This window comes from Panthera onca, chromosome D3 (assembly GCF_046562875.1).
Source record: "Panthera onca isolate mPanOnc1 chromosome D3, mPanOnc1 haplotype 2, whole genome shotgun sequence".
Lineage (NCBI taxonomy): Eukaryota > Metazoa > Chordata > Mammalia > Carnivora > Felidae > Panthera > Panthera onca.
In genome coordinates this window covers 38,986,478-39,003,282 of record NC_138350.1, presented here as the reverse complement: position 1 = coordinate 39,003,282, position 16,805 = coordinate 38,986,478, and the positions used below count along the sequence as shown (strand labels likewise).

Here is a 16,805-nt window from a genome sequence, read left to right as displayed (position 1 = left end):
AACCGCTGCACTCTTTTGCATTTTATATGCCTACAGAGTTGATCCTTTGTAAGATGCAATTTGATGTTCGCCTGTAGGACTTGAAGCTGTGAAGACACTTCCCCGAAGGCAGATTAGGGGCTTTTTGCCAACACTTTTGCAGACCGAGGTCAAGAAGCTTCCAACCATCATCACAGCAGAAGGACGCGTTGGCTACATAAAGTAATAGGGCGATGCTTCAGCAGCAACATCAGGAAATTCAGAAATCAAAGGAAATCCACGCGTTTCAAGTTGCTCCATCAAGAACTTGAGTTATCCCGTTTCTTTCCATCAACTTGTATGAAAATGGCATTCATCTGCTAACACTAAAAATGTCAATTGATGCTTAAATTGTTACAGATGAAGACATGAAATTCACGTATGTAGTCAGTTAGAAACGGTGTTTTTCATGAATGGGTGGCATTGATTTAGGGACTCAAAGGATAGGAGTTTTTTGTTTGCTGTTTAATCTGAGGATGTGGTCAGTTATCAAAATAACCACAAGTTCTGTCCTTCTCTGTATTCATAGTGAGGTCACAGATCCTCCCCTCCAAACGTCTGTTGCTTTGGCCAGTGCAACAGCAGCAGAAGTGTTATGAGCAGAGTCTTGAACAGTGACTGTGCACTGGTCCTTTTCCTCTCGATCCTTTCAATACCCAGTGTCCCTGAAAAGAGGCTGAGGCCATCCAGCTAGAGTTGAGAAGTACATGGTCCCAGTTACCAGCCAACTGCCAGATCTGTTAGTGATGCAGTCTAAGGACTAGCAGTTCCCAGCTGACTCTCTAGCTGATCTCAAATCCATGACTAACCTAAGATCAGCAGAACCTCACCCAGAGCAGCAGAAACTGGAGTTAAGTAAATGGTTGTCGTATTCAGCCATTAAATCTGGGGTGGTTTGTTAACCATCAACAGTTGAGTGATACACGATGTGAGCGTGATATGGCTTTAGGTAGGCAGAAAGAACTTTGTAGATGAGAATATTAATTTCAGCACAGCTGGAAGGACAAAAGGAGAATGGGACTAAGAGCAGGTTCTTACATGTCAGTCAATTTGATGGAATGTATGAAAGGTCATAGCTCTAATTCGATTACTGGGTTTACGTTCAACCCAGACCATTTGAGATGACAGACCAAGAAAGGGATCCAGAATATGTCCTGTCCCTTATATTGGCCCATTATGCCTCTAGGTTCAAGACCAGTTCAAAACAAGAGTTGAACTGGGTTGAGATATTGGGATGAGACCCAAGAGATATGTTTTTGGAAATTCAAGCATTTGTTTTCATTAAGATAATCTTGGGGCGCCTGGGTGGCGCAGTCGGTTAAGCGTCCGACTTCAGCCAGGTCACGATCTCGCGGTCCGTGAGTTCGAGCCCCGCGTCAGGCTCTGGGCTGATGGCTCGGAGCCTGGAGCCTGTTTCCGATTCTGTGTCTCCCTCTCTCTCTGCCCCTCCCCCGTTCATGCTCTGTGTCTCTCTGTCCCAAAAATAAATAAAAAACGTTGAAAAAAAAATTTAAAAAAAAAAAAAAAAAAAAGATAATCTTTACGGCCATGTAAATCCGTTTTCATTTTACTAAGCTTACGAAAAGCAGTAAGAAGTTTATTTAAAAAAAAAAAACTTGCCACTAAACTTTTCTTATTTTTTTTTTTATCTCACAGTGCACAAAATATCATTTTTCTCCATTGGAAAAAATAAACCCATAATTTTGCTTTTAGATACAGAGTCAGATTGTAAAAAATTGATAGTTGTAACTAGTTACTAATAGTGATGAGTCTAATCAAAATGGCCATAAAGTATCTTGTTAACAGTCCTATATAGGAGCTAAAGTTTCCATTCATTTGCTTTTTCTTTCTACTGAATTTCTAAGAGTATAATTAATCAGAGTATCATTTTACTCTTACCCCCCTTTCAGATCACGGTCAAAGAACCCTTCACAGAAGCCTATTTACAACTTCAGTCTCTTTCAGTTTTACTATGGGTTTCATAGAGAGTTGTGCTCACCTTCTTTATGGGACTTCCCTCAGTGAATATTTGCACTTGCATTGAATGATGTCTGTCTTCCTCATGGATTTGTAAACTCCTTGAGAGGCAAAGACCAAACATCTTTAGACTTTGCAATTTATTCTCGGCATGGAGCTCAGCGTCTGGCATCTAGCATTCACTGAACCAATATTTGTTGAGAGGGTGAAGTAATGAAGAGCGATCTCTTTAGCATGCATGCTGTCTCAGTTTAAATGCTAACAATGCCAAGTGCTGAGGTAAATTTATTCCAGTGAGATGCAACAGCGGGGGCACCAAACAGGAAAAAAACAAAAAACAAAACTTGTAAGAATCAAGAAATGGAAAGGCCAGGTGGAACCAAAGCTGGGTGGTCCACAGGGAGAGATGGGTTTAGAGAGGGGGTTAGGACACCAATCATATGGGGACTTCTAGGTCCGGGTCAGAGTTCAGAGTTTACTCTGAGTGCAACGGGAGAGGCTGCAGGGATTCAACAGGGTAATGATGGAACGTATGCTAAGATCGTCCTTGGCTGCCGTGCCAGCCGTGGAGTGAAGGGAGGCAGGGGTGGGAGCTAGGAGAGAAGTCAGGCACTCTAAAGTAGTGAAGATTTTGACCTCTTGAGGTTCATGCTACAGATATGGAAAAAAAGTGGATAAATTTGTGACATTTTCTTGAGGATCACTAGGCTATGTTTGACCGATGAGAAGAGGAATCGAGCTATTTCCCTGGTTTCTGTCCTGAGCAACTGAGTGGGTAGTGTTCCATTCACTGACACGCAGAGTCTATGGATGGGATAGAAGGGGCATGAGTGGAGGCATGGAGAAAATAGCATCATGTGGAAGCATTTAAGTGAAACTTGAAAAGTAAGCAAGATGGAAATTGGACACACTGTGCAGGCACTAATACAAAGAAAGCCGGAATAGCTTCAGTAAGGACAAGATTTTAGAACAAGAGATATAACAAGGGTAAACAGAGACATTTCGGTGGTAAGTCAATTCATCAAGACGGCCTGACTGTCCTTAATGGATCTGCACCTATTAACAAAGCCTCTTATCACAGGGGGTGGTATGTGTTAGAACCCAAAGAGAAATGGACAAGCCCACAGCTCTAGTCGAGAAACACAGTTTTTACAGGCAAACGGATGCTTCTTATAAATTATCTTTCCTAATCACACATGCTAATGAATTCACTCCAGTGTCTAATTTGTATTATGGAATATACATAATTCTAACTGACTTCTTTAGAACTGCTAAAATTATAGAATCTTAATTCTTCCTTGCTTAAAATTTCTCTGATACCAGTGCCAGGGATCTCCAAATCTTCATGACTCAATAATCCAGCATGGGTATTATTTAACAAAAATAAAATACTGAATGTCAGTATTTACTCTTTACTGTGAATGCACATGTTCTGTCCATGAAAAACACAAGTTACTTCAAGCTTCTAAGTGTGATGTCAAGCCCACTAAAAATCCTTAACTTTGGAGTTTTTTTTTTATTAAAAGATTGGAAAGACTTTCACATTTAAAATTCTCGCATTGAAAGTTTCCATGTTAACACCTGTGGTAATAGCATCATTCACATGTACCATTTTTATAGAGCCTTAAAATTCTAAAACACTTCCAGAAACATTATCTCACTCAATTCTCACACCTCAGTAATGTTGTTTCAGGAAACAAAGTGTATTTCAAGAGGCCAAAAAAGTAAGGGGCCTTAAGTCACAGCTACCTGGTCTTCCGACTTCATGTCCGCTCTTTCCTTCCCACAGACTTAGCTTTTAGGGCAAATGTAACAAAATAGAAGGTATTTGTGCACCCACATTATTCTTCTTGGCCTGATAACCCTCCATACTTTTTAATTGTACTGTCAGATTTTCAATACACCCAAGTAGATCTTAGTAAATTTTCCAAGTAACAGACAAAACATTTTGCTACTCCTAGACAAAATTGACTTTTACAAAAAATAAAACGTAAAAGGACAATTCGCTAGACCTCAATCTTCTTGAAATCCTATTATAGAAGTGAACCTCAATAAGGTTATGTATGCAACGACTCTTCTGGAAAAATGTCTAGAGTACTTAAAACAGTCGACGTTTCAGTGTTATTTAACAGCTAAGGTGTACCTAAATGTTTCATGAATATCATCTAGTTAATTCCAGACCTCTATGGAATTCTATGCTCTTTCCAGTCAATTCATACCAAGAATTATTAATTACTGTTATGCATATACTTTCAGGATGAGGGGATACTAATAACGTAAGGAAAACGTGAATAAGGAGGAGAAGTGTCCGTTTTCTTATAAAGCAGAAATAAGATTGAATAAGAATATATGCTAAGTACCAATGACATACGTTTTGAAAAAACAAAAAGATTTAAGTACTAAAAGCTTTTTGTCCCTGCGATTGCCCCAACAACTGAAATTCAACAAGACAATTGTGTTATCCTTGGATTCTGCCGTAAACAATACCAAATATGATTAGGTATTGACTTAATAAAAGGTCATAGCAATTAAAGCTGGCTTGAAGTCTCTGTTAACCACCAGTATCAACCAAATGTTTAGTTTCCTTCAGAACACTGGAGAATAGAACTTTTCTTCTAAGGAACTGTCCTGGAATATCCTAAACATATGTAATGCGACACCTGAAGTTTTCCCTTAGACTTTCACCATCCTTCAATCTACCCCTATTTCTACTCCTACCCAAGAATCAAAGCAGATACTGTAGGAGAAATAGGACAGACCACCTAGAAACTTTTCCAAAGCGGTACTGATGTTCATAACACTGCCTAGTTCCGTCAGACCAAAAACAGATTTTGGGTCCTAACTCTGAAGGCAACTTTTTTTTCTCGAAGAGCCTTTGACAGGAGAGTAAACATGACAAAATAAAAGGTAGTTTTGAAATTAACTGATATAGGTTAGTCTCTGTGGCCACTCTACCCACACTCTATGCCTCTGTGCATTTCTTGGGGGTGTGACCTTGAGCAAGTCGCTGAATTCCTTGATCATCATTGTACCGGGAAATGAAACGGGAATACGTACTGCATATAAAGTCAGAACTTCAGCTGGAGTAGGTAGTGCAAAGTGAAGGTGTCCTGGTTACTTAGTAGTTTATCATTTCACAGATTCAATAGCCTAGGTCATCAGGTGCAAGAGTAACATGTTATGGATGAAATGGCCCAAATCTGCTATTAAGAATCATTAAAATGTGAAGCGATTTAAAAGAGAAGTCGTACAGTTCCCCCTGGAAAGAATCAAATTTGGGAGTTTTAAAAGCAGTTGTCCTTGGAGGTAATTTGGTCACATCGCAAAATGAGATTTGCATTCACACTGGAGTTATTATATTCTATGAGCATAAAGTGATGAACATAATGAATCATGTTCAAAATTTAAAGCATGACCTGAGATCTTGCATATATTACTGTTTTGTTAAAAATTCTGTAGAAAATTCTGCTTCAAGTTCCGTCAACTAAAGACAACATCGGTGATCATACCAGAGGTGGGTAAGAATGTATTTAGGAAGAATAATTACAACAATAGCAGCCAACAGCAGTATCAGTAATAGCTCACATGCGTGGCATGTTTCTGTGTCATACACTAGGTCTCATTTAATATTCCCAGAACATATTATGGGTAGATATTCTGTCGTTCTCATTTCAAACATGAAACTATTCGGAAGTAAGGTAACTGACCCAATATCAAGACCCACTACAAAGCGGCAGATTTGAAATCATCAAGCTTAAATTATCAGTGACCTTCAGAAATTTAATACATGCCAGATTTTTAAAAACTTCTACTCTTGAAAAATATAATAATGTCCTCCTATGGTTGACTAGGGAAGATGAAGGAATATTTGTGGTAGGAGAATTTACAAATGAGAAATTTAAGCCCTCCAAGAAAACAGTATTAAGATCAGGGATGAGTAAACCTACAAAAGCCCTGACAAATGTTTGCACAACCATGTAGTATAGTCATTTATTGAACGCTCAATGTGTACGTCCAGTACTAAGCGCTCTTCGTAAATTAGCACTTATGATTTTCACAACTACTCCAGAAGAAGTCATGGCCAAAAGGTGGCATAGTCAGAGTTCGAACCACAGATGCTCATTTGGTTCCAAAGCCCATGTGCTCAGCCACCGTGCTATGATCAAGGGCCTTTACATACCTTCAATCTTGCCAGTTTCCATTTATCAGGTTTTGTTCACTAGGAAACTTTCGGGACATCCCTTCCCCACATTGTACATAAGACACTTGAAAAGTTGTTACACATTGCAGGTGAATATGCATCCCAAGAGGTCTGGTCCCGAATCTTCTACCTGAATATTCAGTGTCTTTCCTTTTACATCTAGGAGTACTGACTTACCTGGAATCTCAGGTATTTGAGATGCAGAATAACCTGTATGCTTGAGAAGCAAAACCTTTGGACAACTTGTAATTCTCAACATCTACCCACCCCAGACCAATTCATGTTATGGCCAAAGCACCATTTTCATCACGTAGCTTGTGTCCTCATGGTACCTACTAGAGTGTCCTTCTAAGAGATGGCCTGTCACCTTTGGTCATTTAATTCATCACCCTCCAGGACTGCCTGCAGTAACTACTCCACTCTGATTCAACTTTACCGTCTTTTTTCAAATCCAGGTCTGTTTTGCTGATTAAGCCCAACTGGAGTGACTGGCAATTTAGTGTATTGAAACAGAAGGTTTTGATGTTGAGCAAAAGATATACGGAAGTGAACTCACATGGATTTGAAGTACAGGTAAAGGAAGCTCACAGTTAGGGAAGGATTTGCATAAAGATAATCATAATAGGTACATTTTCATCATAACCCATTTCAAGGAGATAGCCTCTCCAATTTGCAGTCATTTTACAGCAGTAAAAATAACGTAGATTACAGCAATTACAGGTTTCATAAAACTGTATTGCTGTTATATTTTACAAGAATGCTTGCGTTGAAACTCCCCTTGTACTAAATGCTAAGTCCCTATACTTTACGTAAGTAATAAAAATAACTTTAAGTACATCAGCATATGCTTAGCTAGTAATAAACATTTCAATCCATATACCCATGTTTTTTTGCCTATTTTTTCCCATCCAACATGTGTCTGGTTATTTAACGTAACTCTCGCATTTCTAACAAGGCCGAAAGATTTCAGAGCAGCTCATGAGGTCAGATACTACCTGCAAAGAGCAAACATATTTTGAAACTCTTACCCGATCTCAGTGAGATGAGCGTGATCTGTTCCACAAGCCCATTGACGTGAGTTAACTGGATGTGTGCTGGTCCCTTCCAGAAAGTGTACCGGGAAGAGGGATGAGCAGTGACCACTGAAGGTGCTCCAAAGCACCATTCACAAAGTCCTGAAACACAGGTGGCGACAGAAAACGAACACATATCTGTTAAAGCTGTGTCGTTACTTTTTCAATATTACATATACTTGTCAAACCACATGAATACTAGCCTCATCCTATCTTTTCAGCGTAATTCATTGGCAGGCTAACCTACTCATCAAGAATGTCGGCTCTGGGTCCAACGCCCAGACTTCATGTCACATTTCAGCCACCCACCTCCCTGTTGGACAAGCTGTGGACACCTTCTGCAGATGACCATGAAAGGAACAAATTAATAAAGGTGCCACCCAGGCACACCCAAATATATCAAATTTAGCTGTTACTATTGGTTTCATGAAAAATACTAATTTTCGGGGCGCCTGGGTGGCGCAGTCGGTTAAGCGTCCGACTTCAGCCAGGTCACGATCTCGCGGTCCGTGAGTTCGAGCCCCGCGTCAGGCTCTGGGCTGATGGCTCGGAGCCTGGAGACTGTTTCCGATTCTGTGTCTCCCTCTCTCTCTGCCCCTCCCCTGTTCATGCTCTGTCTCTCTCTGTCCCAAAAATAAATTAAAAAAAAAAAAAAAAAAAAAGAAAAATACTAATTTTCATAAACTTGCCTTAAGTTTATACTAAGTTTTACGAGACAGAGTGCAACTGAAATTAGCCAATGAAACTCAGCATGTGAAACACATTAGAACATTCAAAGAAATTTTTCTACTTAATTATCATGAAGGAGTGATTTATACTAACATTTACTACCACGGAAAGATAATGGACAAAAGACAACTTTTTCAAATTACTCATCAAATTTACAGAACAATTAAGGCTATATACTAAGTCCATTTGATTTTTTTTTTTCATTATAATAGTAGTATCTTTATTAGAAATCTGAATACAATAGAAAATAAAAACATTTAACCTATTTCCACCACCTCATTATAGCCATTGCTAACAACATGGTATATTATTTTCCAGACTATTTTTCTAAGGTGAGCTTTTTTCCTACACATATAACAATACTGTATTGTTTACTTACTTAATATGAACAAGCAGTTCGTATTAACTCAATATGAACAAGCAGTTCAAGGTTTTAATAGTTCATAAATATTTTATTAAATAATGTATTATATACTTTACATAAAGTTTCACTTTTTTTATATCATGGAACACAGATGCGTAAACCCTTATGACAATACCAGACTCCAACAATTCTCTTAAGGATTTTCTTAATTCTTATTTGGTAGGAAAATCACATCTGACCTGAACTGACATGAAGCCACTATTTACAATGCTCAATATGAATATTCTTATAATTTACAAAGAAAGTATTAATGGGTTTAACTATGGGCCCTTCCCCAGAACACCCTGGGGGGGGGGGCATTATATCATATTGCCTCTATATATTTCATATTACTTTTCTAAAATCTAACAAAGTCTGATTTCTGAAAACTTTAGAATTTTTGATGAGCAGTTGCAGACCTAAAATAGTAACAAGGTCTTACGTGGGGCTTAGCATTTGCCAGGCACATTGTTTTAATTGCTTTACGTATAAAAATCCTCCTAATACCCTGACAAGGTAGGTACTGTAATTAATCTCATCTTACAGATGGGCACACTGAGGCACAAGGAGCCTCAGTAACTTGCTTGATTTTACATCAATAGGAATGACAGAACCACAGCCTTAATCCATATAGTCTAACTCCAGCAAGCAAATTCTAAATCAACGTTCCTAACCATTGGCTTCGCTTGCAGAGGTCGAATCACCAGATCGACCAGCAGGTGCAAGATTTCAATGTATATTCACAGGCCGTCTTCTTAGAACGTGGTATTTGTGCTAGTCATGACATAGAACGACAAGCAGTTTGATTTCATTGCTGTCACTGGATGTAACTTTTACATTTTTGGTATTTGTCAGGCAAAGGAAATGAACTTCCTGGTTGGCTTTGATTTTAGCTTGCTTTTTTGTGATGGTAAAGATGAAAATGTTTGCCCATATTTGTTATCCCGTTTGGTTTTCCTCCTTTCAATTATGATTGCACAACCCGTTGCCTAGAGTTACAACTGTCTACTGGTATATTCCAGTTCCTTGGGCGCACCTGATGGCCTCCTCCAAGATTGTCACTATGTTGTCTGCTGACGCTATTTCACACCTGCGGGAGAGACTTTGTAGCTCCGAGACACGTGCATCTGGAAAAACCCAATCAACCCAGAGGGGCCTGACTTCCCACCCTACCTGCTCCCCACCCCTCTCTTTCACCCCTCCTTTCTTCCCCAATCTCCACCATTCACATGACAACTGCTGGGATGAATGACTTGGAATCCCTTGCAATGTTCTCCCAGGAGGACTCTTCTTTGGCTGCAGCTTCTCCTGAGTCAGAAACATCCCACATCTGTAACACTGCTTGGTGCCTTTCAACAACTCCAGTCTCAAGTTCACGCCTTCCAGCTCTATACTGTTTTGCCCATTTTTATCACCTACCACCATCATCGGCATTCTTCATTGTTTGCTTAGGGAATAAATTTTGATTGTTCCATGAAGAACTCATCCAATATTCCCATCTTCTGGTGTTAGCTCATCACCTCTGCCAACCTTTGGCTTTAGAGAGAATGAGAAGGCAAAGCAATGTCTCCTATAAATCCTTTTCAAAAACCTATCAAATTTCTAGCAACATAAGCTGGAGAGGAGACTAATGCAACTATTTTTCAGCCAGTCCTACATGCATATGTGTGTGTGTGTGTGTGCGCGCGTGCCTATGCACGAGCGAGACATTTATTATTCTAGCGGTATGTAAAACTACGGTTTGTTTTATATCATCATTAATATTTGGGATTTTCAGTCTTTTTCATTTAGTTACCTTAGTGGGCATATCGTGGCATTACATTGTGGTTTCAATTTGCCTTTCCCCCATGAAAAGTGAAGGTTTTAAAAATGTTTGACTCTGTGGATATTACCTACTGTGAAGTTTCAGTTCAAAGTTTCAATTCAATACGTTGTCCACTTTGTTATTTTAGTTGTGGGCTTTCTTTATATATTCTGGTTAAGAATCTACTGTGTGTGTGTGTGTGTGTGTACATATACATACACACATGTGTATGTGTGTGTGTATATGTATGCACATATATGTGTATGTATGTGTATATATATGGTATAACCTTGGATTGTAACCTCTCCTGAAAGTGTTCCATGAGACGAGGAAACATTTCTCATAAATTTTAAGTTGATAATGAGGTCTTGCAATATGAGTAGTACATGATGCTAAATGTCACATGATCACAACTGAGCCAATGGTTCTTGAAATTTGATCTGATATATGAGTGCTCTGGATTACAAACCTGTTTCTGGAGTGAATTATGCTCACAAACCAAGGTTTTACTCTAATTAGCATCATTCATAATATTTACTGTCAGTATTTTCTTAGGCTGTAGTGTATTTCACTCTCAATGAATTTTGGTTGAGTAAGAATCTTTTAGTTTTCCATTGATCATTTGTCTTTTAAGGTTCATGTTTTTCTTAGCTCTTATTTTGGGAAGATTCGCTCAGTCCAAGGTCATGGAAATATTCTGTCTTCTTATAGTGTTTTATGGTTTATCTTTTACATATAGATTTACGCTCCATCTGAAATTGGCCTTTGTGTATGATTTAAGGTAGGAGGTGAAGAATCATTTTTTTCCCCATATGTATACACCACTGACCCATACCATCTTTCCCCTAATAAATTGCAATTTAATTTTTGTCATAAATATTGAGTCCATGTTTGTGTCACCTTTTTCTAGATCCAAACAATGATCCATTTGTCCACCTTGGTGACAATACCACCCTGTTGTAGTAACTCGAACATTATAGTCTCGATATCTGGTTATTTGCATCTTCTGATTTTGTTTTTAGATCGCATTGGTTATTGTTATCTCTTTTCCACAAAAAATTTACAATCAGTTGGTTATTTTCCAAAAAAGAAGTCTTTCATGATATCATGTTATCACATTTTTTTTTTCTTACAGTGAAGTATTTTCATTAGGAGCAATGAAAAAATTTTAACAAATTAAATTTCTCTCTCAAAAGTCAATGGACAATTGATATGGGAAGAACTAAGAGCAGAAGCCGAAAGTGATCAGAGAATCAGAAAACAGTAGCCTAATGAAGGAATTAAGACTTTTTTTTTTTAACAAAATATACATGGCTATTTTGACCAGAAAAACAAAGAGGAAAGGTAAAACTATGCAAATTAAGAAGTGACGAGGAATTAACTTTTAAAAAAGGTAAAACAAAAGAAAATCATAAGGGTCTATTCTACAAACATCTAAGCTTATAAAAGACATCTTTGCTTTCAGTTTTAAAATCTAGATGAAGTGCACAACTTTCCAGGGAAACACATACTACCAAAATTGACCCCAGAGAGGCAAAGTTTCAAGAGATCATTTTCCACAGAAGAAACAGAGAAAGTTATTAATGATCAGTCTCATAAAAACAACCGAGCCAGACAGTGTCACAGGTGAAATCCAAAAAATATTCAAAGACCAAATAGTCCCAACGCTCTATAAGTTGTTCCAATTGTTCCAACACACTATAAATTCGAAGTGAGAGAATACTTCTGTTTAAGTCAGTAAAATGTTGGTACCTCAACTAAGAGCTGTGTTCAAAAAAAGACATTTTATGAAATTCATATACTAGTATTGTCTATGAATATCAACACAAAGGTACTAAATACAACTTTACCCAACAGAAAATAACAGCACATTAAGAGACTAATGCATACAACCAAGTGTGTTTTATTCCAGAAATGCAAGGTTGGTTCATATTAGGAAATCTACTAACATCCTATACCATAGGTACGTCCATACATGCTTTAATGAAATTTCAACATTCCCTCATTATAATAACTACTCAAGAAAATAGAGGGCACGGAGATGAAAAATATTTATACTCCTCAGTTCTAAAACCAGTATCTTACTTAATGAGAAGACTTTAGAAGCATTTCTATTCAGATGCGAAATAGGGGGAAGATGCACATTCTCTCCATTATTATTCACTATTGTCCTGAAAGTATTAGCAAAAGGAATGAGACAAAAAAAAAAAAATCAATCAATTAAAGGTAGAAGAACTGAGAAGGAAGGGTGAAACCTTCTACTTATGAATGATTTGACACTTGGAAAATGCTATAGAATCAGGAATAGTACATCCAATAACTTAGTGTTACAAATAACAGAATTATGACATTAATACTCGGAAACATTCTTCATGGTTATCGCATTATAAATTAATATAGCCACACTGAAAGGGAGAGGAATGAAGAGAACTCATCTAAGTGACTTTTGAAACCGTGTTTTGCTTGCTTACTTTAAGGCTACACACATATTGTACTGTAGCTAAAGATTTATTTTTCACAGTGCTATCAAATTGTGTTTTAAAGTACTTCATGTGTATTTATAATAATTAAACCTATTGATGATAATGAGAATGAGGTTTCTCGTTGTTAAAAATCACTAGTGACGGAGGGAAGTTTGCCAGAATGAACCCTGTTATGTTGGACTGGAATCAGATATATCAATGAAATCACAATGAGGTATGTGCATATATACACTACTAGATATAAGATAGATGTGTGTACATGCTTGTTTGTATATATACACGCGTAAGTCCTATCTCCGTCAGGTGAGAGAGGACCTAGAAACAACGGCAAAGATCTAGGTCCTAGGTGTGATCACTGATCTTGGTTTCCAAGTACCCTTCTTCAATAAAATGAACCAACAATCCTTGGAGAAACTGTCAATTTCAGGAATGAGGCAGAGAGGAGATTAAGGGAATGGGGCAAGAAAAGCCAGCAAGATCTTGTCATGACAGTAGGGAAGCCAATGCTCAAAATTTGGTGGCAAGCCCAAGGAATAGAGGAGCCAGCTTTCTTAAAGAGCTCCCAGTGGCCAAAACTAGAATAAAGTGAATAACAATGAATTGTATCTCTTGGAATAAATAAATATCCTTGAGTCTATACTACAAATAAGCAATTGCATGAATAAAGAGGAGATAGCTTATTCTTGAAGTAGAATTCAAAGCAATATACAAGGAATGATGCAAATATAGTATTTTTGGGGGGGCACCTGGATGGCTCATTCAGTTAGGCATCTGACTCTTGATCTCCACTCAGGTCATGATCTCACCATTCATGGGATCGAGTCTCACATTGGGCTCCTTGCTGACAGCACAAAGCTTTCTTGGGATTCTCTCTCCCTCTTACCCTGCTTGTCTGTGCGCTCTCTCTCTCTCTCTCAAAATAAATAGACATTTAAAAAAAGATTCGGTGTCTCACAAACATCAGAGTAATAATTACTGCAGAAGCAAGCACCACTGATAAGAGGCTGATGTTACCAGGGAGGAGTATATGGGAACACAGGATATTTGAATAGTCTAAAACTGTTTCCCCATAAGATACTTATTAAATACAAATTTATATATATACAAAAATTATATATATATAAAAATTATATATATATAAAAATTATATATATATAAAAATTATATATATAAAAATTATATATATAAAAATTATATATATAAAAATTATATATATAAAAATTATATATATAAAAATTATATATATAAAAATTATATATATAAAAATTATATATATAAAAATTATATATATATAAAAATTATATATATATAAAAATTATATATATATAAAAATTATATATATATATAAATTATATATATATATAAATTATATATATATAATACACACACACACACACACACACACACACACACACACATCCTTTGTAGTGGGGAAAATTGACAGATTCCACCTCAATCAAGTAATCAAATTCACTATCACCAGGAATGAAACATGTCAACATTACCTAACTCCTGACATGAGGCACTGAGATCGCTTTATCACTTCTGAGGTGTTCTTGCCAAAATGAAGAACCTGAACTCAATCATGAGGAAATGTCAGACATACACAAATTAAGGGCAATTCCCCAAATTGAGCAGCCAGCACTCTTCAAAAACATCAAGGTCATGAAGATACATGAAGTTTAAGTTCCCCACATCAAGGGAGGATAAAGAGATTTGACAGCTAAATGCAATGTATGATCTTGGAATGGATCCTGAAGTACAAAAAGGACATTTGTGGCACAATCAGCAAAATTTAAAGAAGGCTTATGAATTGTATCAATATTAATTTCATCATTTCATAATTACACCAGTTATTACATAAGATGTTGCTATTTAGTGAAGCTGGGTGATGGGTTTTTGGAACTCTTAGTAATACTTTGCCAAGTGTTTTGAAATTCAACTTGCTTCAAAATAAAAGTTTGAAAACATTTTACAACACTTGTGGGGAAGACTAGCACAACTCAAAAATAGATGAAAGGAACAAATACAGAAATCAATTGAGTTGAAACCAGGTATATAATGGAAAAACCCAAAAGCTGTTTCTAGAAACTCTTAAGACGTTAAGAAGACAAAAGTGAAATTTAGCAGTATCACATGAAAATAAGGACATCTTGGAGTGCCTGGGTGGCTCAGTCAGTTAAGCGTCTGACTGACTCAGATCATGATCTCATGGTTTTTGGGTTCGAGTCCCATGTAGGGGGGCTCTGTGCTGACAGCTCAGAGCCTGGATCCTGCTTCAGATTCTGCATCTCCTTCTATCTCTGCTCCTCCCCCACTCATGCTCTGTCTCTCTCTCTCAAAAATAAACATTAAAAAAGATTTTTAAAAGAAAATAAGGATATCTCTGCAGTAAATGTCAGAAAAAAACTTTATGCCAATAACTTACAACATAGGACAGAGTCAAGAAACGCAGCCGCACATATATAGGTACCTAACTGATGACCAAGATGCCATTGCAATGAATGGGGAAAACAATGAATTGCATCTTTTCAGTCAATGGTGCTTGATAAATTGCAAATGCATGTGCAACAAGAAATGAGGCTTGACCACTTCCCTCACACTTTGCCCAAAACATAAAAATAATGCCAGATGGATTGTACACTAATATGAAAGGTAAAAGGAGATTGCTTCTAGAAAAATGGCTCCAATTACAAAAACCTGGTGTTAGCAGATAGAAGTGAAATTTACACGTGACTGGTCCCGTGTAAATTGGTGCAATTACTTTAAAAGATTGTACAGCTGAAGTTGAACAAATGAATGCAGAGCCTTTGATCAGCAATGGCCTCTAGGTGTATCCCAGGGAATGACCATGTTCGTGCACCAAAACATGTGAACCAGAATCTTCATAGCTTTCTTACTCATGAAAACCACAAACCGCCAACAAGGAAAATGCTCATCAATAATAGAACTCATTAATAAATTATGCTGTATTTGTTCAACAGCTCTCCAGCCACCAAGGATATTAAAATATTGTTGCCTGCAACCCCATCAATCCTACAGAGATAACATGGAGAAATGGAAACAAAAATCAAGCACAGGGTATTGCATTTACATAAAACTGAAAAAAGATTATTACCATGAATTTATAGTGGAAAAATGCATCATAGCGATTAATACCTCTGGAGGTATTAAATAGCAAGTATGACAAGGGAGTACTTTGGACTGGTGCTAATATTCTGTGCATTTATGCTAGTGGGCTCACGCAAGTATAACCCAGCACATCTCATGTTCAGAGTGCACACTTAGATTCTTGTGATTTACTTTGTGTAGGTTATGACTCAAATTTTTTTCCTGAATGTATCCTTTTGTTTTTTTCATTGTTGAAACACGCCATAATCTCAGAGCTTTCCGAAGGATGCACTTAAACCCAAGTGTTAATTTCTGAGAATATATTCTTCCCTAAAATAACAGAAGAAAGGAAAATCATTTTTTTTTATCTTTCAATCCCTTTGGTGAGAATGGATTCTTCAGTTATCCGTTTACTGCTTTGTAGAGCAAGAAAAGGTAAGAGCCTGGCTTTTACTATAAATGCTGATTGTTCCATCTGTCACAGTGTTTATTTCTTCTCAAAAAATGCAAGGAGCTATCGGTTATTGGTGAATATTGCCGAGTTACCACTCTGAGCTATCTTAGAAAAATATTTTTAATTTATGTGTACCAAACTGACGGTGTTACAAACATTTTAATGAGGAATTATGTTGTTTTAAACAATAGACGTCAAGCTATAGTAAGGTGCTAACACAAAATAGGGTATTTCAATTTCCCTCCATATTAAACTACAGTCACATTTTCCTCCAACAGCGATAGGATTTCCAGTTTTCTGTATCTATCAACTCCAATCCATCAACTAACAATAGTGAGTTTGGAATCTCAACTGCAGTCATCCATGATTTTCTCTGAAAGTCCCATTAAAAAAAGAAATGAACGTACAGTCCCTTAAGGAACTGATATTCTGTCATGTAAGGCAGAATTGTAACTAAATCATAATCACATGAGGTAGGAGTACTAGTCCTACAAGTACTCATTTAGAACAATAGAATGTGAGATGTTCACGATCTCTATCAGCCTCTATACT

General features: G+C 37.2%; 1 protein-coding gene across 4 annotated transcripts in view; it reads right to left on the bottom strand.

Moving 5' to 3' along the window:
* The window catches only part of DLGAP1 (DLG associated protein 1), an 892,830-nt gene that overhangs the window by 764,085 nt on the left and 111,940 nt on the right, over positions 1-16,805 (bottom strand). For all 4 annotated transcript variants that reach the window (XM_060613343.3, XM_060613345.3, XM_060613340.3 and 1 more), the window contains exon 2: positions 7,225-7,371. The gene's annotated coding sequence lies outside the window, so the exon portion shown is untranslated. The remainder of the gene's footprint in view (positions 1-7,224; positions 7,372-16,805) is intronic.